Below are 25,623 nucleotides of genomic sequence, written 5' to 3'. Positions count from 1 at the left end.
GCATTTTCCTGAATGTGTTCCTCAATTTTTTCCCAGCATACCTTTAAAAGCTGCATCAAAGCAATTATATATACGTCTTTATTATCCTGCCGCAGCTCTTTTATTTCCAGCCGTCGCTTCTCACTTTCTTTATATTTTTCTGAATGTCTTTCTTGAGCTCATTTATGGCGGTGGCCATTGTTGCGATCATTACCTTAAGTTCAGACAGATCGTTTCGGCTTTCGTGCTCCGCGGGTGAAGTGGTAATCCCTGTTACAGCTGATGCTTCTGGCTCATGAGGAGTAGATGACAGCACAGACTGCAAGGCCATTTCCAGTTTCAAGTGATCTTCTGGAATCGGTGAGCTATCATGACCTGCATCACTTGCACCTTCGCTCCCATTTTCGCTCTTGACTGGAGATGATGCAGTGGAGTGGGGGCGTGGGAAATCTGTTTTTTCGCCTGCCTGTTTCAGGTTAAATCTCTGAAAGGCCGTAACTTGCACTTGGACTTGATGCCTGTCTAGACTTGGATGTAGCTTTATGTTTCTTTTCTGTTTCTTTCTGTCCCCCTTTCTTGTTACTCATGTTTATATACTGTAGTAGAAATTCCTCGGGTTTGTAAATACAGGATACCTCGGGATAATAAGAAATAAGAGAAAAAATAGAGATGCTGCTAATAGAGCTCCTCTTCAGACATCCATCTTCCGTAACGGACGAGTCTGTTTCTGATTGTTTGGTCATAGACATTCACACCAGTGGCCTGCTGGAGGGCATTTTGTAGGGCTCTGGCAGAGCTCATCCTGTTCCTCCTTGCCCAAAGGAGCAGATACCGGTTCTGCTGATGGGTTAAGGACCTTCTATGGCCCTGTCCAGCTCTGCTAGAGTAACTGCTGTGTCCTGGAATCTCCTCCATGCCTTTGAGACTGTGCTGGGAGACACAGCAAACCTTCTGGGAATGGCATGTATTAATGGGCCATCCTGGAGAAGTTGGACTACCTGTGCAGCCTCTGTAGGGTCCAGATATCGCCTCATGCTACCAGTAGTGACACTGACCATAGCCAAATGCAAAACTAGTGAAAAAAACAGTCAGAAAAGATGTGGAGGGAAAAATGTCAGTGACCTCCACCTGTTAAACCATTCCTGTTTTGGGGGTCATCTCATTGTTCCCCATCTAGTGCATCAAAGCAGCTGAAACTGATTAACAACCCCCTCTGCTACTTAACTGAACAGATCAATATCCCAGAAATTTCACTGACTTGATGTTATACTCTGATTAAAAAGTGTTTCTTAAATTTGTTTGAGCGGTATCTATTGCACATAAACAAATAGATGCTATCAAGAAATAAAAAAAATAAATAAAAGTTGACAACAATGTTGCAAACTCAATTATGTAATTATTATAGTTAAAAATATGTTTTATACTGTCTTTTGAGTCTCCTATTTCTTTCCAATAAGATAAAAGCACTTTCTACTGTGTGGTGTGGTACCAAATTGAAAAACTTTTTATTTGTGAGACAGTAAATCTGCACTCCACTTAACAGTACTGCTTTTGATATCTAAGGCATTTTCATAGCTTTCCCTCATGTTCTCATTTCCCCCATATTCTCAAATATTTTCCTCCATGCACAGTGTATTAGCAGTGGGATGCACAGTGTATTAGCACACTCAAAGAAATCTTTGGTGATTAAACGAAAAAGATATTTCAATTCCTCAACTTTAAAATACTCATTTCCTAATTTCTTCTTTTTCCTTCAGGTAAGGTTGGTACCTAGGACATGCAGAGTCCAATTAACTTCCATCCTTAATCTCCATCCCCATTTTCATCCCACATTGTTCTCTTCTAAACTCTTTTTGGATTTGCTACTTATTACACCTTAGAGCAATCTGATCAATGCACATATGTTCAGGCCAAACCTAAATGTGTGCAATGTGGTGAATATGTAGTCCCATTCCACCATGTCAAATGCTTTTTCTGCATCCAAAGATAGTAACATCTCTGAGGTGTTAGATTTAATGAGTGAATATATTACATTAAACAAATGTTAGATATTAGAAGCAAATTATCTACCATTAATAAATCTGGTTTGGTCTTGTTATATTAATGACTAACAAAATACCCGTGCTTCGCAGCGGAGAAGTAGTGTGTTAAAGAAGTTATGAAAAAGAAAAGGAAACATTTTAAAAATAATGTAACATGATTATCAATGTAATTGTTTTGTCACTGTTATGAGTGTTGCTGTCATCAAGGATTTGATTATCATTATTTCTTTCAATCAGATTCGTATTTTAAGGACGTGTTGTGTTCAAGTTATATTCTGTGTTTGTCAACCGTTGTAAAGACAACAGGTTTCATTCATCGAAGTGTTCACTACCCAAATCGCTACTCGTGAATCTAAGATGTTTAACAGGCATTCCCGGTATTAACTTGTGGATTTGCCTGCGAATATTTAGCGGTAGCGTATCTATGAAATTGTGGAATTGCCTGCGAGTATTTAGCGACAGAGTCTCTATGAAGTTGTGGATTAGCCCGCGAGTATTAGGCGGCAGCGTCTCTATGAACTTGTGGATTTGCCTGTAAGTATTTAGCGACAGAGTGTCTATTAACTTGTGGATTTTCTGCGAGTAGTTGTTTCCATCTAGCTGCATCAGAAAATGTACCACAATGTCTGAAAAACCTTCTTTTTAGTGTTTTCTCCAGGCTTGGATATATATATAGATATAGGCAGGCAGCCAACTACGTGGGAGGCGTGGTGACAGGGGACGCAACTCCGCCTCACATGGCGACCGAGCTGCAGGCTATGGACGTATATATGTACGTAAGTAGGATTCAGTTATGACCATTACGTGTAGAATTTCGAAATTAAATCAGCTTAACTTTTGTAAGTAACCTGTAAGGAATAAGCCTGCCAAATTTCAGCCTTCTACCTACACGGGAAGTTGGAGAATTAGTGATGAGTCAGTCAGTCAGTGAGGGTTTTGCCTTTTATTAGTATAGAAGGAAACACTTTCTAGATCATTCTAAATAGAACTTTAGAGAGCATCTTAATGTCATTATTTAGGAGTGAGATTGGTCTATATGATGCATATTGTAGTATCTGTAATAAGTCAAAGAACTCATTATCTTGTGTCTTATCTTCTTTAGACTCATTGTAATATAAGGACATAGAGTACTCTCTATATGTGTGGGTTATATTTTTATGGTCTATGATTTTATCTCAGTCTGTTTTGGAAAATTGCAGTTATTGCATTGTGGACTTCCTGCTTGTGGATTTGTTGAGCTAAAATCGTATTGGCTTTCCCTCTGTATTCATAATAATGATGATGTGATTTAAAGAGGAGCTGTTCCGTTTCTGTAATAGTCAAGAGGTTAAATTCTGATTGCAAAACCTGTCTTTTCCTATAAAGTGCCTCATCTGGAGAACTGGGGTATTTTAGATCTATAGTAATCCCTCCTCGATCGCGGGGGTTGCGTTCCAGACCCCCCCGCGATAGGTGAAAATCCGCGAAGTAGAAACCATATGTTCATATGGTTATTTTTATATATTTTAAGCCCTTATAAATTCTCCCACATAAATAAATCTCCCACATTTATAAATATTCTCCGCACAGTTATACAGCATAAACCTTTTGTATTCTCTTAGATATTAGGTAAGATTCATTTAAATTCTGTATGTAAACACACTGTTTATATACAGTAAAACTTAAATATTATTTTTAAGATATCGAGCATGTCCGATATCACATATGTTACAGCCATTACGATAGACAGGCCACCAGCAATAAATATGTACAATGCAAGGAAAACTGTATACAGTAAATGTGTGTACAGTGACACTAAACTTACGTACATGTACTAAGTACTCTAAGTAGAAAATTAATTATGGTTACTCACCAACAATGACACGATGACTTGTCCGATAACGATGAGTTTAGTTTTACTGCATAACAAAGGAGAGCGTTACAGCTCTTCTAAAGGAGCCTCTTCAGGCAACTGTGTAGCACCGCCATTGTTCTTCTTCAATCCAAATCCCTAAAGCAGATTCCATCCAGACTACTGCCTTATTACTTCCATTTACAACTTGTTTTGCACCCTGGTTAAAAGGACACTGCAGCCATAGATCTTATATTCCTTTCCTACTTTTTAAATAAAAAGAATCGTAGCCTCATTGATGGCGTCCTACATTGGTGTAACTTTTCCCTTCCTTCAACATATACAAAACGTTTACCTTTTCGGCAATCGTTAACATCTTCCGTTGGCGCTTGGGCACGGCCCCTGAAGTAGGAGCAGATCGTTTTGGAGCCATAATGAAGGGCTTGACTATGCACAAAGATGAACACAAAAGAGCACAAAAGTTAACTCTTTTACACAGCGAAACATGTTGATGCTGAATGAGCGAGACGAGACTTCCTGGTTAATGCTGTGGAATCGAATTTGGCGCTCCGTCGCTGAGCCATTCAGCACACAGGAACTTAACTGCTTCTCAGCCATCCACCAAATGCGTCCCTTGTATGAAATCAACTGGGCAAACCAACTGAGGAAGCATGTACAGGAAGTAAAAAGACCCATTGTCCGCAGAACCCGCGAAGCAGTGAAAAATCTGCGTTATATATTTAGATATGCTTACGTATAAAATCCGCGATAGACTGAAGCCACGAAAGTTGAAGCATGATATAGCGAGGGATTACTGTATTCTGATAATTTTGCCGATTAACTCAGATGCCTTCTTGGTTTCAAATTTATTTTCGTGAGTTATACATGAAATAATCTGTCCTCTTAAAAATGCCTTCAGAATTTCAAGAGCATACCTGCAGAGACCCCAGGGGGTTTATTTGTCTCCAGAAAAGAATTAATTTGTTTGGATATGAATTCTGTACAGTGCTCATCAGCTAATGACAGGAGCTAAGATGGCAGTTATGAGATGAGTATGTAGGACATAGTAAATTAAGCTCCATTATCAGAAGGACATGGTCAGAGAGAACAATAAAGTCAAGATTTGATAATGGGCAAAAAATTATTGTCTTTGAAGAAATAATCAATTCTTGAGTAACAATGATGAACTTGTGTGAAGAAGGAATATGTTCTACGGTTAGGATTTAAAAACCTCCATGGGTCTGATAACGTCTGATCCACTACGAACTATATAATTATTTTTGCTGATTAATGATGTAATTAGTGGCTAAGAGCTGGAGTGGAAAAGCACAGTGCAAGAAAACCCTGTCTTTCTTATTAGTTAATGGATTTGCCACATGGCACTTCCAAAACTTTGCAACAATCAATTTAAAACTGCTTAAGAGAACACCCAACAATCTTAATAGGTTAAACACATTTGGTAAAAAGTGTCTGCTCTTAAAACGGCTGGACTCTTCATTGCCAATGAGGCAATGCATTTTAAGACACAAGAAAACAAATTGCATTGACATGGTTGTCCTCTGATGGGCAATCTGCCTCACATGTGAATGACATGCAAGCTGTTATTATGCAACGAATGAAAGTTGTTTCCTTTCTAGTAATTAAAACATGCTTTCCTCAGATATGCAATTGGTCTTTACTGTCTTACCTCCTAAAGGACTTTGAGTCTGTTAGAAGCAGAAGGTTTTTCTTGAGCAAAGCTGTTAGAGGATCTTAGAGACTTCCTGCTACATCCGTTTGACCAATCTGAAAGTAATTGAAAAAATATATGAGAAAAGTAATATTCATATTTACTGAGCCAAAATAGACAGTGCACAGTAACCATATCCCTTAATAACTAAATAGAGCAGTCATTAGATTTTTCCCCACCTACCAAGACTGCATAAAACATTAAAAAGATTTTTGTTACGCATGTAAAAACAGATACTAATCATATGAGTGCACACAACTCCTTTAAAAATCTTGCTTGCTTACCGATGAAGTATAGTTCCAATTTTACATTTAAATAACTACAATGGTGATTCAAAAATATAATGATGGATTTTGTTACTTGTATCTTCCTCTACTATTCAGGTGTCACACAATATTATGGAATTTAAATTGTTTGTGATTGTTTGTCTGTATCACATGCAATATGAGAAAATCTCAAAACTACAACCATTCTGAGCAGTATTATTTAGAAAATCAATAGCTATAGATTCACTGTTGTGCAAAGGTTGAATTGCAAACTACATTAAATTGAAAAAAAAAAAGTGTAGCTTTGTAGTTTACCCTATATACAAACATAATAACAGTTTTAAGATTGCTGACTGTTTTTCAGGCATTAGAAGTTTATAGTTTGTCAGCCAGTTTTACATTATGTACATTTGCTATGTACATTGTATTCAAAAACCTCCTTAAATTTCTGTTACCTTTAGCAGACTAATATAAAATAGTACCATCAATAACATTTTTCTTCCATTATTGATCAGTTTATTTGCAACATGGAGCCCACAAGCCTTTACCATCACTGTAAAGCACTTGATGAATATAGATATATTTATATACATATATGTACAGTACACCCCCAAAATTCGTGGGGGTTACATTCCTAGAGCACCCACAAATTTTGGGTGTGGTTAAAAAAATGCTAATTTTCATAGTTTAAACCAAAAATATGCCCCCAAAACACTTTAATTTAATTTCAAACTCAGCTTAATACATTACCTAAAAATAAAGAATGTAAAGGTGAACCTGTATACTATACTGCTATGTCTCCCACAGTGTTAGAATGTAAAATACTGATTTTACCGCTATATGTACTGTAATTCATGCAAGTGGGTTTTCATTGCCAGAAGCCTTAGACGGTGCAGCTCGTTTCAGCGGAATCTTGGGACTTTATCCCTTAAATTGCCACATATTTGGGGGTTAATGCATCCCTGGATGCCAAATACTTTTTTGATGCACTTTAAGTAAACGTCACAATTAACAAAGAAAAAGTGAAATTCTAATGAAACTCTTTTTTTCATGTAAAGATCCTCACAATTACTGCAACACTGATTATTTTACACACTTCTAATGAACTGTAAACATTATTTAAAAAACTACTGGAACAATATGTACAAAATGCAACTGACGCCATGGATGAAACTCAGTAAATCACTGAGCCAACTGCACTTGAACTGGCTGCACGCAAGCACACAGAGGTAACCGCTGATGCTTGCAGGCTAGTCTAGTGCAGCGGCTGAATTCCAGGGACAGTGAGGCTGCAGTACTGCAGGCTGTCATGCTTGGGTCACAGAAACACAGGAGATTGTAGAGACAGGAACTTTATTCAAAAATTTCAAACAAACATGTCTCTTTCAGAAGTAAAATGAGCTCAGTATGCAGTTAGTTATCGATTAAAAAATAGACAAACATCATTGGGGTGCACAACCCCCAACCGGAGAAGAGAATGTCTGGGGAAGGAGAGACAAACAAATCAATCAGCCAGAAAGGACAGGTGCTGTTCAGGCTTTTAATTAAACGGAAAACACAAGAACACCCAGCTGAAGATGTATCACAGTCAATCAGCAGCAAGGAGAAATGAATAACGCTGTAGCTGTCCGGTGCCGCTAAGATTAATTTTTATGGTGGAGATTCCAGGGACGTACCCACCCTTAACTCGACCCACACACACTCACAAACAGAGACAAAACCAAAGCAAACTGGTAATCAAACAGCAAATAAAGAATGTAATGAAAACAAATGAAATAAGAAAGCAACAATACCACCCCTCTTCCCCTTACAGTGATTACATATTAAATACAACAAAGCACAAACAAAACACACACAGTAAATCATGAAAAAGTTCATGAAAAACAGCAACGTATGAAACATAATGATGAAATTTGATAGTCCAGAGATCTGCACATTGAATGGGAATGTAAAGATAGTCCTACCGGTAGTTCCTGAAATGGTGAAGATGGGTGGATGGGTTCAGGAGAGCTCATTTCTTTGCAGGATGGCCATGAATCCACTTACAGTCCTCATGTACACAGGCAGACGGCAGACAATCCAGATGCACAAAACGATCCAGGATAAAATGAATTACAGGTAACCCAACAGAAGGTAGACAGACAGGAACTTGAAACACAAATTACAAAAACTGTTTTTTGTTTTTGGTCACCGGGACCCTTTTTAAAAGCTGCGCTGACATCCTTTGAGCCCAACAACCCCAGCACCCTCAGCAGAAGACCAATCAGAGCCACTGCTGGGAGATGCAGTTTCAAATTCTATTGGCTACTTTCACCATCCCAAGCCACATTTTCTACTACAGTTGCTTCCTGTTCTCTCTATAGTGCAGTATTGCCACGATGAAAGCCATACAAATTGTGGAGGATATTTGCGGTTTCCGCTAACAATTGTTAGATGGGTTCTAAGGAAAAATCCGCAAATGACTGAGGCCGCAAACTCTGAACCGCGACTTAACAGGGGTCTACTGTATACATTAATATAGTTTTGCAATGTTAATAAAAAAAAATAAAATATATATATACATTACATAGGCCATATTAATCACAAAAATGAACACATTAACATTTCATGGGCTAATATACACACACACACACACACACACTAATCAACCACAGCATTAAAGCCACTGATATACTGTATGAAGTGAATAACAATGTTTATCTCATTACGAGTGAAGCGTCACTTGAAGGTGATGTATTGGAAGCACTATATAAATAGTCACATACGTGCGCAAGGGAGGCAGCTAGAGGTACCAATTAAAGGAAATTCCACACTAGGCCAGGGTGCGGTGGCATGCATTAATCTTTCCTCTGATATTCCTGCATGTCAAAGACGGGAAATTCTGCCTGAGTCCGATCCTGAAGATATCACTTCCTGTTCTGGCCCCAAGAACATCACTTCCTGTTCCGGTCCCCAGATGATGTCACTTCCACTAACCTACTGCCACAGACAACCTCCACATTTACTCAGTTTCTGTTTGGAACTCAACTTGTACACTTCTGTGTTGGCAAAGCTCCATTATTGCATCCTCATTTAAGTATACGGGTGGCTGCCTCAAATCTCTTTCTGGTGTCAAGGTCTATTCATTTTATTATATATATATATATATATATATATATATATATATATATATATATATACATATATATATATATATACATACGCATGTATACACAGAATATATACTGTATATATTTATATTTCTTATTGTATGCCCAACAATTTTTACTGGTCAATAAAAAGAACATGGTTATGTATCTGTTGTGATGTGAGGTTTTACATATAACTTGATAAATATTTTGTATGTCTTTAATTGTAATTTAGGCAAAGCAATGTAATTTAGTGTTACTTTGGTGAGAGACATTCGTGTTTGCCCATATCCGCCACAAACCGTTTACGACCGAGTCACTTTGCAATTTAAGACAGAGTTGGGAGAGGATGTGTCTTAAACTAGTTTGCCAAGTATTTCTCTGCTAAAGTCTTTCAACCCCCCCACAAGGAAGCCAGGTTATCTTAACATTTGGTCTTGAGGGTGTGGTTGGTGTTAAGATGTTCTATTCCCCCATTGGTCTGCGGTATGGCTGTTTGGAATTGGCTTGTCTCAGAGGCCTCTAAGTACCATGATGTCTTATTGGCTGTAGGGGTTAGACAGAAAACCCTTAAATTTGCTTGCTTTATCTCACTCTCTTTCTCTTTATTAACCAACATATTCTGAAAGAAGCATCTCTTACTAACCTGTGATGATGTAGAAGTATCTCTCTTGCTTGCTAACCAACATATGATGAAGAAGCATCTCTTACTAACAACTGAAGAAGACCATCACACCATGAACTGAAGACAACACAATGAAGAGCACAGCTTCAGCCATCTGAACAGGCTTGAGGCCTGTACATATACATACACCTATATATATATATATATATATATATATATATATATATATATATATATATATATATCCATCTATCTATCTATATATATATATATATATATATATATAAACCAAGAGGGTGCGAGGGTAAAATGAATTGGGAAGCGCTGATATATATATATTGAACTAGCAGAATACCCACGCTTCACAGCGGAGAAGTAGTGTGTTAAAGAAGTTATGAAAAAGAAAAGGAAAAATTTTAAAAATAACGTAACATGATTGTTAATTTAATTGTTTTGTCATTGTCATGAGTGTTGCTGGAATATATATATATATATATATACAGTAATTCCTCGCTATATCAAGCCGCTTTCGGGCTTCACTCTATCGCGCATTTTAAATGTAAGCACATCTAAATATATATCACAGATTTTTTGCTGGTTCACCGCTTTCTGGACAATGGGTCTTTAATTTAGGTTACATGCTTCCTCAGTTTGATTGCCCAGTTGATTTCATACAAGTGACGCTATTGGCAGATGGCTTAGAAGCTACCCAATCAGAGCATGTATTACATATTAACTAAAACTCCTCAATGCTATAAGATATGCTTCCCGCGTGGAGCTTGTTTTGTTTGCTTCTCTCTGTCTCTCACTCTCTCTGCCTGACGGAGGGGGTGTGAGCAGAGGGGGCTGTTTACAAAGTGGCTGTTTTTCCTAGAAGATAGGACGCTCCTCTACAAAATGCCGCTTTATCGCGGTGCTTCTGTATACTTAAAAGCACGTATTGATTTTTTGATTGTTTGCTTTTCTTAGCGGCTCTCTCTGACATTATCTGCTCTTCACGGTGCTCCTTTGAAGATAAGATATGTTTGCATTCTTTTAATTGTGAGAAAGAACTGCCATCTCTGTCTTGTAATGAAGCACAGTTTAAATGTTTAACTAAAGGGTGTTATTTCATGTCTAGAGGGCTCTAATAATGTTAACAGTGTGGGAGAGTTTATAAGGGCTTAAAATATATAAAAATAAGCATACAAACATATGGTTTCTACTTCGCGGATTTTCACCTATCGTGGGGGGGTCTGGAACGCAACCCCCGTGATCGAGAAGGGATTACTGTATTTAGAAGGTCGTAAACAGGTTTTCTATGCTCTAACTGCGAAAATATTCGATTTATAAATAAAGAATCCTACTTTGCGGAAATTCATTTATCGCGGCAGAGTCTGGAACGGATTAACTGCGATAAACGAGGGTTGACTGTATATATATATATATATATATATATATATATATATATATTGTGAACGCTGGCCCGGACACACACAGGCGGACATCGTAAGTTCACCCAACACACGTTTATTAACAATATATTTACAATTAGTGCACTTCCCAGTGCCCCCAGCACTGTTCCCCCAATGTCCAGGGCACACAGTCAAATTGCCTCTCTGGCCGCCTCCAATCCTCTCTCCAGCTCCGTCTCTCTTCCACCCGACTTCCGCCTAAGTGTGTGTCTGGGTCAGCGTTCACAGTGGCGTAGCCGGCAGGATGCTCTACCTGGGACGGCATGGCATCAAGAGATGCCACGCCATAGATGGGTCCTCGGTTGGACGAGCCCGGGGAGGTGAGTTCCCTGCCTATCGGCAGCCGGCCCGTGGGGGCCGGGCGTGTTTTCTCTTTTATAGGCAGGGACTTCCCGGATCCGTGTCAGTGGCGGGCGATGCCGGTCTGCGGAGCTCCGGCTGCACGGGCGGCAGCCGTGTGGGCTGCAGAGGAGGAGACGCTGCAGCTCGAGAGGCACCGGCAACAGCAAGGCTGCCGGAAAGCACGTAGCCGCCGCAGAAGGGGAGGCAAGATGGCCGCGGACCAGAAGTCCCTCCCCCTGACAGGCACACGATGGACAGTGTGCCCGCCAATGACTGCAGAGAGGCAGGACCAAGGAATGTCCATCACGTGCAGGGGGGAGACCCGATTGGGCCAGAGGAGGAGGCCCACAGGAAGTTGCCGGCGTCAGAGGCTGACAGACAGGTAGGCTCCACGTCGGATAACTTCCTGTCTTTGCCGTCTGCTCTGTCGGAGCTGGAGGCGTACCTTCAGCCCGCGGAGCAGCGTTTATTCCAGGTGCTACGTGCCCTCTGGGCAGAGATGCAGGTACTGGAGAGGAAGGCAGTCGCGTCCATAGAGGAGCTACGATCAGCGATCCGACGGTGCACCGCTGGATTCTCCAGCCGGAGCAGCACGGCGGGAAAGGTAGGTTTCGCCGTCCCGGTACAGCATGAGGGAGGGTTTGCTGAACATGGCTGTGATGCCAAAGATCAGCTTCAAGTAAGCAGCTCTCCGACAGTAGGTGCGGCGCAACGGGCTTTGATCGCGGCGAGGGGGGAGACCATGAGGACGCTGCCTGGACACGGGCTGCTGAGTGCCCCGGGTCCTAGCGCCCTCCTCCCCGAGATGGCCGCGGTCTCGCGCCGCACTGTAGGGACGCAGACGGGAAAGAGGCTCTTTCTTTGTAATATGGAGTCTCAAACCGTCAGGGCGTCCCAGAGTGACAGGAGGAATGGCAGGCTGAGTGGCGGTTCCTCTGATATGATGGGACGTGGTGCTGGGTGCACACGTCCGGGTGCTGGCCGCCGTCTGCGGGGGCAGAGGGAGTCCCTGAGGCCGGTGGAGAGAGTGCAGGCGGTGTCGTAGGTTCCACCATCAGGAAGGATATGGAACCCGCGGAGAGGGTGCCGAACAGGCAAGTGCCGGGGTGACGAATGGAGGGGGGAATGCTGCCAGTGCGTGGTACAGGAAGGGTGCCCAGGCAGCGGTTCTGCCCCTGTATTTCTCTTTCTTGCAGGGACGGACCCCAGACAAGCAGCAGGACCCCTTTTGTTGGGGACCTGCCCTCGGATGTAGGACCGTCTGTTGAGGGATCTCTCTGCTGGTGTGCAGGTGCCACCACGGTTGGAGGAGGCTGCAAGGGAGCGAGTGGCTCAGAACAAAGGGGCGCGGAGGCCTCGGAGGGGGTGCTGAACGAGGGGGCCCCGGGGTGTCTGTAAAAAGGGGGAGCGCAACCTGTGCGAGGCACAGGAGAGCACCGAGTGGAGGTGCTCAGGCCGCGTCTCCGCCCCATCCCTGTTTGGAGAACGGGGCCGGACCTCAGTGGTCCTGGAGTAGGACCCGCTTCGGGGAAATGCTGCCCTCGCGGGACGTGTCGCTCTTCCCGAGTGGTCTTCGCTGGCTGTGGGGCAGTGTCAGGGATGCCAGGGGCAACGACCCGGTCGGGATGCCGTGAGGGACCGGATGTGGGTCTGTGCCCACCCTGGATCACGTGGGGGCCGCCTTCCTGGTTGCTCTGGGGGCCACGAGTTGAGGGCATGGAAGCCCCACCCTGTAGGGGCCCATGGTCACCGCCAGGAGGTGCACCAATGCCTTGGGGACCTGTTCCCTCAGCACTTCTGCCACACCAAGAAGTGCTGGGGGGAAGATTAGGAAGGACACCCGGAGAGCTGCCGGGAGAACAGCCGGCACTTCCGCCATGCTGGGGCGTGGCCAACGAGGGAATGCCGGGAACCACCTGGAGCTCATCCGGGAGAGAATAAAAGGGGCCGTCTCCCTTCATTCAGGGCTGGAGTCGGGTGGAAGACGAACAAGGCACGAGAGAGGTGTGGAGGCGGCCTGAAGAAAGGCGTTTGTGAGGCTAGGACTGTGTGTTTGGGGGTGTTTTGTGCACGGAACTGGGTCTGAGTGACCATAATATTGTAAATATTTGTAAATAAACACGTGTGGGGGTTGAAGAACAACATGTCCACCTGTCTGTGTCCGGGTCCACACTATATATATATATATATATATATATATATATATATATATATATATATATATATATATATATATATATACACATGTGTACATGTGTACATATATACACACACATATACTATGGGGTGCCAAACAGGCAAATAAATTGATTTTGTGAATATATAAAGTCGGTGTCAGAATATATAAAGTCAAAACTTGAATATATAAAGTCATTCCCGAATATATAAAGTCAAAACTTGAATATATAAAGTCAGCATCGGTATACATAAAGTCAGCACTGGAATATACAAAGTCAAAACTTGAATATAGAAAGTCAGCGTCGGTATATATAAAGTCATTATTGATTATATAAAGTCAGCATCTGAGTATATAAACTCATTCCTGAATATATAAAGTCAAAGTCAAAATCTATTGATTGAAACGACTCTGAACTGAACTAAGTGAACAAAAACGTATTCAGAAAAATAAATTAAAAAAACACTGTTCGGTTAATATTTTGAAAATGATGCATGTGCCCTGCCCTGGATTGGTTCGTGCCTTGCGCCCAGTGTTGGCTGGGATTGGCTCCAGCAGACCCCCGTGACCCTGTGCTCGGATTCAACGGGTTGGGAAATGGATGGATATTCCAGCACTTACTTTATATATTCCGACACTGACTTTATATATTGAAGTTTTGACTTTATATATTCTAGCGCTTACTTTATATATTCCGAAATATTCCAATGCTGTCTTTATATACTCAGTTTTTGACTTTATATATTTGGGAATTACTTTATATATTCAAGTTTTGACTTTATATATACCGACGCTGACTTTATATATTCAAGTTTTGACTTTATTTATTCCGACAGTGACTTTATATAATCAAGTTTTGACTTTATATAGTTAAATGTAGTCATCATTGCATAACTTTTTCTTTACCATAGAAATTTAAAGACTAAATTCAACTTCCATTCCTAACAAAGATATTTCTGGTGACTAAATAGAACCTACTTATATCCAAATTCGAGCTATTGAGCTGTCATCTGCCTGCCTGAATTTGTCGCCCTCGCTTCGCTCTTACTTTTTTACCATTCATTTAATCATGGCTAGTGGTGGAAAAATTATAAAATGGAAGGAGGATTACACTGAGTATGGCTTTACCAAAACAATTATTGATGGCAAATCGATTATTCATAAAGCTTCAATTGGTGATCTGTTTTTCTGTGTTAACCTCATATTTTTTCATACTTCTTCTCAAAACAAGGGGGTGCGAGGTTAAAATGAATCGGGAAGCGCTGATCAATGTAATCGATGCACCAGGAAATCATGCATTGAGAGAAGTTCCCCTTTGTTTGTAATGCAAAGTGTGATTAAATGCGTGATTTTTTAACGCGTTATGGAGCACATGCATCAAAGCTTCTCAGCTGTGCTTGTGCTAAGAAAAGGAAACATTTTAAAAATAACGTAACACGATTGTCAATGTAACCTTTTGTAAGTAGTGCCTGGAGGATTCAGTGTGGAGAAACTCTAGAGACAGCGTGTGTATTAACTTGTGGATTTTTCTGTGAGTATTTGGTGGCAGGGTCATAAAGTTGGTTCCTCAAGACGGTGTTAGCGGCAGAGCTCAGCTCAGAGCGAAATGAGGTGAATGGGAGGGGAGATGATGACGTCACTCCCCCACCCGCCTTAACTGTCAATCCCCCACAAACACGGTCTCTCGGAATTTGCATAAGCATAGCCCTTGACCTGCAATTTTAACTTAGTTACAAAGTGATGAAAACTCTTGTTTATATCCTGCGTCCTCTCATTAAACTTGTATCCCGCATTATCCATGGGCACGACAAACGCCAGCGGCAGCCTATCTATGAACTTAATTTAAACTTTAGGTTTACACCGTGCTTTGTTTCCGAAGTAGCAGCACTCATGAATATGGCTGTATATGTCACTCGCTCGGTTCTTATTGCTTCTTCAGCGCTTTTTGGAGCTCTTCCTGGTTTTCTACGTACTGCGTTGATAGTCAGTTCACGTGATTACGTGGGAGGCGTGATGATGTCACACAAAACTCCGCCCCCACGGCTTTCGAGCTCAACTCCATTACAGTATATTGAGAAAAATAGCTTCCAGTTATGACCATTACGCATAGAATTTCGAAATGAAAACTGCCCAACTTTCGTAAGAAAGCTGTAAGGAATGAGCCTGCCAAATTTCAGCCTTCCACCCACATGGGAAGTTGGAGAATTAGTGATAAGTCAGTGAGTGAGTCAGTGAGGGCTTTGCCTTTTATTAGTATAGATTATTTATGAATATTATCAATAATACATTATTTTATATGTAACTTAACTCCTGCTTGTCTTTTTACTATATCTAATTGCCTGAGGTTATAGATATAGAAGGGAAGGTGGGGATAAGTTATATACAATAATACCTTATAAACAGTTGTAAGTCTGTGACATTAGGCGTTCTAAGGCTACATATTAATAATACAATAGGGGAAAGTAGAGGAATATATATTACTCTACCAAGATAAAACAGTATCCATCCATAAATCCACCCAAAATTGATTTATACCTGTAAGTGAACTAAAAAAATTTAAGAAAATAGATATCAATCATAACAGATGAAACATGGCTTGGCTCCTTTGATAAGGAGTGAACCAGACTGAGAAGATGGATTAATTGATTTTGTTATAAATGGATAAATACAAGTTTATCTAATCTTGAGAGGAGATGGCTGAGTACAGGATCCAGAGATCAACTGGTCAATCTGGAAAAACACAGAAAGCCAAGGACACCAGCTAAAAAAATAATGAAAAAGTGGTAATAAACAGAGATGATGCTCGGGGAAGATAACACTAGTGCAAATTAGGAATAGTAGAAGCCATGGAAAAAGAAAAGTGGTGAGTTTTGATTGTAACTTAACACTAGAATTACCAGAGTCTACGAAAAAACTCGTAGATCTGTCCCACCTTAAATTGCTTCTTAAAACCTTTCTCACCTGTCTGCCAGCCTCCTTTGTCCTGTAAATGTGCCGATAAAAACAAACTGCAAGCAGCCGGCTATTCCATTCCCCCCACTGACTTAGAACGTGCACAAACTTCTCCCAGCTCATGCCTCGATTGATTATCTGGGAGTGAAGTGGAGTTTTAGAGTGGAAATAATAGATTGTTATTTGGAACACACGCATTTCATGTGTGTTCCGTTTCTACAGTAATCTTTGTAAACACATTGTTAAAACAGAAACTTTTTTATATTTTAGTAATAAATGTTACAAAATGTAGGCATAAATTATAAAATGTGTGAAGCCTGAAGGCCAAAGATCAAATAAACACTTTCATAAAAGGTTCAAGAATGTTACTACAGCTTCTGTGGTGTATCGGTAAGATTTTGTCATTTGGAGCACAGCAGACTTGCTATACCTCAAGAGTTCGATTCCCGGTTGGGGAGAAAATGAATTTTTTTAACCTTCGGCGTTCTGCCTGCCTGAACTCCCTGTCTATCTATTATAGTAATAACAGTAATTTTATTATTTTATAGGAGCTTCCCTGTCTGCCTATCATATAGTGCCTTTCCTTCCTATCTAACTATATATCTATCCCCTTAGTTGTTTTTTTATATATCTATTATACAGTGCCTTCCATGTTTATTTATATATCTAGTGCCTTCTCCTGTCTATCTGTCTGATTGCATATAGCGCTGAACTTACTGCTCTGTACTATTCTGTCCTGGAGTACAAAAGAAACACCACCATACAGCAACATGTGCGAACTGGCAAGATTGGGGAAAAAAACATGCTTTCACTGATAACAAACCACAAGATATATGAAAGAGACAATATATGTAAAAACATCATTGCACTAATACAATATTATTTGAAAACGAACAGTGTTAGATCAGGTTTGAGTATGCGCCCGATCTGACGCTGTTCGTTTTCAAATAATATTGCATGTACTGTACTATTTTAGAATAAAAACATACATTTGATTTCAGTCAGTCTGTAAGAGCCAGTGTAAATCTATACTAATAAAAGGCAAAGCCCTCACTGACTCACTGACTGACCGACTCACTCGCTGACTCACTTATCACTAATTCTCCAAGTTCCCGTGTAGGCAGAAGGATGAAATTTGGCAGGCTCATTTCTTACAGCTTAGTTACAAAAGTTAAGCAGGTTTCATTTAGAAATTCTACACGTAACGGTCATAACCGTCGATAACGGTCGACAACGTCCGCCATGTTGAACTTTCTTATTTATGGCCCCATCTTCACGAAATTTGGTAGGTGGCTTCCCTGCGCTAACCAAAACTGATGTACGTACTTATTTTGGTGGTATGACGCCATTGTCAGCCGCCATATTGAATTTTCCAACGTCACCAATTTTCAAACTTTCCGTGTAGGTAGAAGGCTGACCCCATCTTCACGAAATTTGGTAGGCGGCTTCCCTGCGCTAACCAAAACCGATGTACGTACTTATTTCGGTGGTATGAAGCCATTGTCGGCCGCCATATTGAATTTTCCAAACGTCACTAATTCTCCAACTGCCCGTGTAGGTAGAAGGCTGAAATTTGGCAGGCCCATTCCTTACAGCTTACTTAAAAAAGTTAAGCAGGTTTCATTTCGAAATTCTACGCGTAACGGTCATAACGGTCATAACGGTCGACAACGTCCGCCATATTGAACTTTCTTATTTATGGCCCTATCTTCACAAAATTTGGTAGGCGGCTTCCCTGCGCTAACCGAAACCAATGTACATACTTATTTTGGTGGTATGACGCCACTGTCAGCCACCATATTGAACTTTCCAACGTCGCTAATTCTCCAACTTCCCGTGTAGGTAGAAGGCTGAAATTTGGCAGGCTCATTCCTTACAGCTTACTTACAACAATTAAGCAGGTTTCATTTCGAAATTGTCCACGTAACGGTCATAATGGTCAACAACATCCGCCATGTTGAACTTTCTTATTTATGGCCCCATCTTCACGAAATTTGGTAGGTGGCTTCCCTTAGCTAACCGAAACCAATGTACGTGCTTATTTCAGTGGTATGACGCCACTGTCAGCCGCCATATTGAATTTTCCAACATCACTAATTCTCCAACTTCCCGTATAGGTAGAAGGCTGAAATTTGCAAGGCTCATTCCTTACAGCTTACTTACAAAAGTTAAGCAGGTTTCATTTCGAAATTCTACGCGTAATGGTCATAACGGTCAACAACATCCGCCATGTTGAACTTTCTTATTTATGGCCCCATCTTCTCGAAATTTGGTAGGCGGCTTCCCTCCACTAACTGAAACCAATGTACGTACTTATTTCGGTAGTATGATGCCACTGTCGGCCGCCATATTGAACTTTTCAACAGTCTTTGTTACTTATGGGCCCATCTTTAAGAAATTCTATCCATCAAAGAACTGTCACTTACCGAGTGGTTTCCATGCCTGGAGATACCACCTACCTTTTCCATTCTCTTTCTTACATATTGCACGGCCATATCAGGCTCACTCTTGATATCCGGAGGAACATTCTGTCTTATGTATTGAATGACTGGGACAGGTTCAAGGTGTGGACTGATGACGGTACAGGAGATAATTATACTACACAGGAGCACTAGAAGAGTGAAATGCTTAAGCCCTTCACCTATGGTTCTGCATGTGAGTTGATGGCTGCCGCTGAATTGTTCAGTTGTCGCTTTCAAGTGTACCAAAATGGCCAAATATTTTACACCTTTCGACAACCGCCAATGCCTCTTAAACATCTTAGATTCACAGGTGACGATTTCAGTAGTGGACACTTTGATGTTTATGAATGTTTAAACTCTCAAAAGCTGGATGTGATTTTATTGATGAAACCGGTTGTGTGCTTACAACGCTTGACAGATGCCAAATGTCACTTCAACACAACAAATCCTGCAAATACTGTCGTAATTGAAACAAACCATGAAACTCAAACCGATTATGACAGCAGCAATCCAAGCTGTGAGATTTGAGACAAGATTACTGTTCACATGGCCAACTGTAAGTTACATGCTCAAGAGTAAGCTAAGCGCATAGCTTGGTCATGTTACAACCAGAGGGCCGAACTGACAACATGGTATACAAAGAGATCCTTAACAAATAATTATTGGCATATTGTCCCACAGTTTAAAAAGGTTTAATTTTCTTCTTAATAAAAATTTGAATGCAGTACTTCACCGCTGCGAAGCGCGGGTATTTTGCTAGTGCATGATAATTGTAAAAGTTAGCTTTTTTCTTTTTAAATTCAGTTCCATTCTCTCAGTTGCGTTCACGATCCCTCCTTCCCCATCTGACACTGCTGTTTTCACATAAAGACGCACTATAACTCGAATGTGATTTATGTAGGGAAGAAAGTACAGTGTCAGGTGCTCAACCTGCACTGCAACACTGCAACAAGTGCACATGTTGTAAATGTAGGAAGGGTGTGTGGGAACTGTTAATATTTGAATGTGATGATTTTATATAGCACGAATCAGAAATCAGCAGTTCTTAGCATTGTCCTACGCAAGCTGTCGCATCAACCGCCTACTGTAACTTGCTTTCTTTTTTCTTCGGTTATAGTCTTGAATAAAAGTGCACTTGTTTTGTTATACTTGTACACCAACATATGTTCCTGTGTTTGAGCAACACAGGCATGCTCAACAAATAGACGTGTAATGCCACGAAAAGTGCACGCAGGCACTTCAGTCTGCAAGCATTGTTACAAGAATGCGGTCACAAGTACATTGCAGAGCTATAGCGCATCTTTATGTAAAAACAGCAGTGTCAGATGGGTTGGTTGGTTGGGAAGGATCCTGAACACGACTGAGAGAATGAAAAGTGAATGAAAAAAAAAACAAAGCTTACCCTTACAAGTATCATAAATTACACCGGCTGTTACACACTAAAATCAAATGTATGTTTTTATTCTAAAATAGTAAGAATAAGAGCAGTTTACTTCTCAAAATTGAGTCGTACGGGATCAAACTCATGACCTTTCAATTACCAGTCAGCAGCTGATACCATTACGCTACCGTGGCAGTTGTAGTAAGTGTGTGTCAATGTGGAATGCTAAGGCGGCTTTTTTTCTGCAGTTATATTTTTGAATAAAAGCATACTTGTTCTGTTATATTTGTACCTTTTGTGAAAGTGTTTCTTTGATATTTGGACTTCAGGCTTCATACATTATATAGTTTATGCCTATATTTTGTCATTTACTACTACAATATGAAAAACGTTTCTGTTTTAAAAATGTGTTTACACGGATTACTGTAGAAACGGAACACACGTGAAATGCGTGTATTCCAAATAACAATCTACAGTATTATTTTCACTCTAAAACTCCACCTCACTCCCAGATAATCAATCAAGGCATGAGCTGGGAGAAGTTTGTGCACGTTCTAAGTCAGTGGGGAGATGGAATAGCCGGCTACTTGCAGCTTTTCTTTACCAGCACATTTAGATTACAAAAGACGCTGGCGGAGAGGTGAGAACGGTTTTAAGAAACGATTTAAGGTGGGATGGATCTACGAGTTTTTTCGTAGGCTCTGGTAATTCTAGTGTTAAAAAAAAGAATGCAACGTCACTCACTCATCCCCAAAAACACTATTCCATTTTTAGTTAAAAATGGTAGGATGGTAGATCTAAGGCAGTACGTATCAGCAAAGAAAGGACATTTCAATATATCAAAATTGAAGGGTGCACTCCCTACCCCACGATAGAAAAAATACATCCCTTAAAATCTCCAAAGCTTTTTGATGAACTTGATGGATATTTGGTGATGTTAAAGAAAAAAGAAAATTATCTGACCCATGTTTTTTGATTTGTCAAAATATTTCTATACTAATACCGTACAAAGGTACAGAAGGCAGAAAACAAAGAGTAACAGGCACTCAACAGCTTGTTTGACGTGTGCCTGTATATGTAAATGAAGGTCTTCTGCAAACACAATTAACAGAGACGATGAACAGTACTACTGACCAATAGGGTGGATTGACAGGTGAAGAAGGGGAGATATCTTAGACAAGAACAATAAACTATTGAAATGTGCCATGCAGACGGAGCTGTGAAATGGAAAGAAGGAGGGAAGTTCTGCTAAAAAAACATTGCTTATACATACAATGTCTGTTTTAAATTATATACTGGTTTTGATTAATTAAAGTGGAATCACTACTGATTGATAGTGTACAAATTCCACATCATATAATACTTGAAAGGCAGATAAAAATTGTTTATTTTCTTGTTTACCATTGTTTGAATATGGTGCGGATGTATTATGGTGTGTGGTGGGCTGGCGCCCAGCCCGGGATTTGAAAATGCCTTGTGAACTGTGTTGGCTGGGATTGGCTCCAGCAGACCCCCGTGACCCTGTGTTAGGATATAGCGGGTTGGACAAGGACTGACTGAATGTATTATGGTACAGATGGAACTCTTACCACTACACCACCCAAGTTGTCATATTAGTGATTTACCCAAAATCAAGTTCTCTTTCTTCGGTTATTTTCTTGAATAAAAGTGCACTTGTTTTGTTATACTTGTACCTTTTGTGGAAGTGTTTATTTGATATTTGAACTTCAGTCTTCACACATTATACACTTCATGTTTACATTTTGTCAATTATTACTAAAACATGAAAAACGTGTGTGTTTTAGCGATGTGTTTACATAGCTAGTTGTAGACACGAAACACACATGAATTGTATTTATTCTAATATATTATTTACCCTTTACAATTTTAAGCACCTCACTCCCAGATAAAACACTTGAGCTGGGAGTACTTTTTGCCCTTTCTGTGGTGGGGGGTGTGTGTGACTGGGGGGAATTGGGGATGGGACAGCAGGTGACGTGCGCTGATCGACACATTTACAAAACAAAAGAGAGATAGAAAATGGAGAGGTGCGAAGGGATTTAAGGTGGGCCGGGATTACGAGTATTTTCGTAGGTTTCAGGAATTCTAGTTTTAACAGAGAAATAAAAGCCCTAACAAGCCTTAAAGTTAATTAGATTGGAACAAAAACCTACGGCCACTGCAGCTCCCCAGGACTACATTTAAAGATCCCTGTACTGCAGCAACAACTTTTACTTCAGTATTGTTCCTGCTGTTCATGCACTTAAATGTAGTGATCACAATCTTTTTCTTACAGAACCATACTTCAGTCCAAACTTAATCAGTCACTGTGCCTGACCTCTTTATTCACTTTAACGTCATCCTAGAGAACCTAACTGTGGCCATTGTAATCAGCCTAGAAAACCTAACTGTGGCCATTGTAATGCTTTAATTCCACAAGGCCAGAGATGTTCCTCCCTTCTGCTATATCACTGCTGTAAAGCTGCCTGCTGTTATAAAATCTTCATGGCTGTCTGAAATCTGCTACTTTGAAACACAATGGATTAGAATGTTAGTATTTTTCACAGAAAATACTATTAGTAAAATCAACGCAACTGTAAAATTATTTTATGCTAATAAGTGACTATTAAGTATAGATAGTCTGATGTATCTTTGATTTTAGCAAATGTTGTTCTTTGTCTGAAATACTATGGATTATAGACTTATGTGAAACTTGTTTCCTGCTGATTGGCTCAATATATTGATCACAGGTCTACAAAAAAAATTCTTTTCAGGTGCCAAGGTTTTTTGAATAGATTTAGGGTTTTTTGAGGGTGCTGAATTCAAAAATCCCATTAATTTTGCTGAATTGGTTCTAGTTTTGGAGATAATGGACATCCATGAAAATAATGCATTCCTCCAATGCGACTTGTTTGTGATAACAAATGCAATAGCTTTTGGTCTGTCTTTTGACTCTTTAGCAGCATCTTAGGTAATGAAATATCCCATATAATTATTTTGTATTTCAATTTGTAGGCCTACTATGCTATAAAAGCGACTTTTTGAAGCCAGAATTCAACTGTGAATTTGCAGGGGAAAGACGTCAGCTACAGTATAAGTTTGTCAACCTAGTCTTGGTTTATAACCAAAAGTTCTGTCTTAATAAGTATATAAATACATGTAAAAATTATGACTTCATCAAGAACAGCCTGCATCAACAATCCTGATGTATTCTGCTATATCTGTGGAGAGTACATGGTTGAAAAACAAAAAAGAAATATCACAGACTTTGTGCATCGAGTATACCTGGCTTATTTTGGAATACAGCTTGGAGACCAGGATAACTGTTGGGCTCCACATATGGTTTGCAAAACATGTGTGGAGCACGTACGACAGTGCACAAAAGGTGAAAGAAAAAGTTTAAACTTTGGTGTGCCAATGGTATGGAGAGAACCGAGAAACCACCATGACGATTGTTATTTTGGTTTTGTAAAGATTAACATTAGAATAACCAGAGCCTAAGAGAAAACTCCTAAATCCGGCCCACCTTAAATCTGTTTGCACTTCTCCGCCAGCATCTTTTGTCCTGTAAATGTGCCGATTAAGATGAACAGCAAGCAGCCGGCTATTCCATCCCCCACCGTCGCAGAACATTCACTAAGTTTTCCCAGCTCATGCCTTGTTTGATTACCTGGGAGTGAGTGAACTGCTGGAGTTTTAGAGTGGAAATAATAGATTGTTATTTAAAACACATGCATTTCATGTGTGTTCAGTTTCTACAGTAACCTGTGTAAACACATTGTTAAAACAGAAACTTTTTCATTTTTAGTAATAAATGTTACAAAATGTAGGCATAAACTATACTGTAGAATGTGTGAAGCCTGAATACCAAAGATCAAATAAACACACACAGGTTCAAGAATAATACACTCTCTCCCCAGCGGGGAATCAAACTCAGGTCTCTGAGGCACGGCATGCCTGCTGTGCTCTGAGCCAGCAAATCTTACCACTACGCCACAGAAGCTGTTGTATCATTCCTGAACCTTTTGTGACTTCAGGCTTCACACATTCTATAGTTTATGCCTATATTTTGTAACACTTTTACTAAAAATTACTGAAAAAGTTTCTGTTTTAACAATGTGTTTACACAGATTACTCTAGAAACGGAATACACATGAAATGCGTGTGTTCCAAATAACAATCTATTATTTCCACTCTAAAACTCTACTTCACTCCCAGATAATCAATCAAGGCATGAGCTGGGAGAAGTTCGTGCATGTTCTAAGTCGGTGGGGGGATGGAATAGCTGGCTGCTTGCAGCTTGTTTTTATCGGCACATTTAGAGGACAAAAGACACTGGCGGAGAAGTGCGAACGGTTTTAAGGTGGGTTGGATCTACAAGTTTTTTTGTAGACTCTGGTAATTCTGGTGTTAAAGGCTTTAATCGTTACAAGAAAGCTCGGTGGGATTATCCTGATTTGGAATCAGCAAGACGACCTATTCCACATGGCAATGACATTCCCATACCAGTGTTTACCAGACTACCAAACCAGCCACTGTCAGACTCTGAAGAGAGGCTGGGATTGAAGTGGAGTGTATGGCAGGTAGTAGCAGTGGAAGTGAATTTGAGGGAAGCTCTTCGACGCCTCAACCATTAAGCCAAAAAGAACTCAATGACCTGATTCAAGACTTACATCTGTCCAAGCAAGCATCTGAACTTTTAGCATCCAGACTTAATGAACGAAATCTTATAAAGGCGGAAGTTAAAATTACAGCCTATCGGACAACAGAAGAGAGGCTTCTCCCATATTTCAACCAAGAGGAAGAACTTATATATATATATATATATAGATAGATATACTGCAATGATATCCCAGGAATTGTACTTCAAATGGAACTAACAGAATATCGACCAGAAGACTGGCGGCTTTTTATAGACAGCTCCATTAGAAGCTTGAAATGTGTTCTCTTGCACAATGGTAACCGTTATGCGTCTCTTCCCATTGCTCACTCAACAAAACTTAAAGAAGAATATGAAAATGTAAAAATCGTTATTACAGAAAATCCATTATCATGAACATCAGTGGTGAATTTGTGTTGATCTGAAGATGGTGAACTTCTTGCTTGGACAGCAATCTGAATACACAAAATACCCATGCTTCATGTGCCTCTGGGATAGCAGGCCAAAGCAAGATAATTGGACAAAAGTGTCATGGCCTACAAGGGAAGAAATAATTGTTGGCGCTGCGAATATCATCAACAAGCCGCTGGTGGACA

The 25,623-nt window shown here is 40.3% G+C and overlaps 1 protein-coding gene across 2 annotated transcripts in view; it reads right to left on the bottom strand.

Annotated features, from left to right (window-relative positions):
* Nucleotides 1–25,623, bottom strand: part of eps8l2 (EPS8 like 2) — a 233,075-nt gene that overhangs the window by 121,185 nt on the left and 86,267 nt on the right. For both annotated transcript variants that reach the window (XM_039763877.1, XM_039763886.1), the window contains one exon: nucleotides 5,540–5,637. The gene's annotated coding sequence lies outside the window, so the exon portion shown is untranslated. The remainder of the gene's footprint in view (nucleotides 1–5,539; nucleotides 5,638–25,623) is intronic.

Source organism: Polypterus senegalus, chromosome 1 (assembly GCF_016835505.1).
Source record: "Polypterus senegalus isolate Bchr_013 chromosome 1, ASM1683550v1, whole genome shotgun sequence".
NCBI lineage: Eukaryota > Metazoa > Chordata > Cladistia > Polypteriformes > Polypteridae > Polypterus > Polypterus senegalus.
This window is presented reverse-complemented; position numbering and strand designations above follow the sequence as displayed.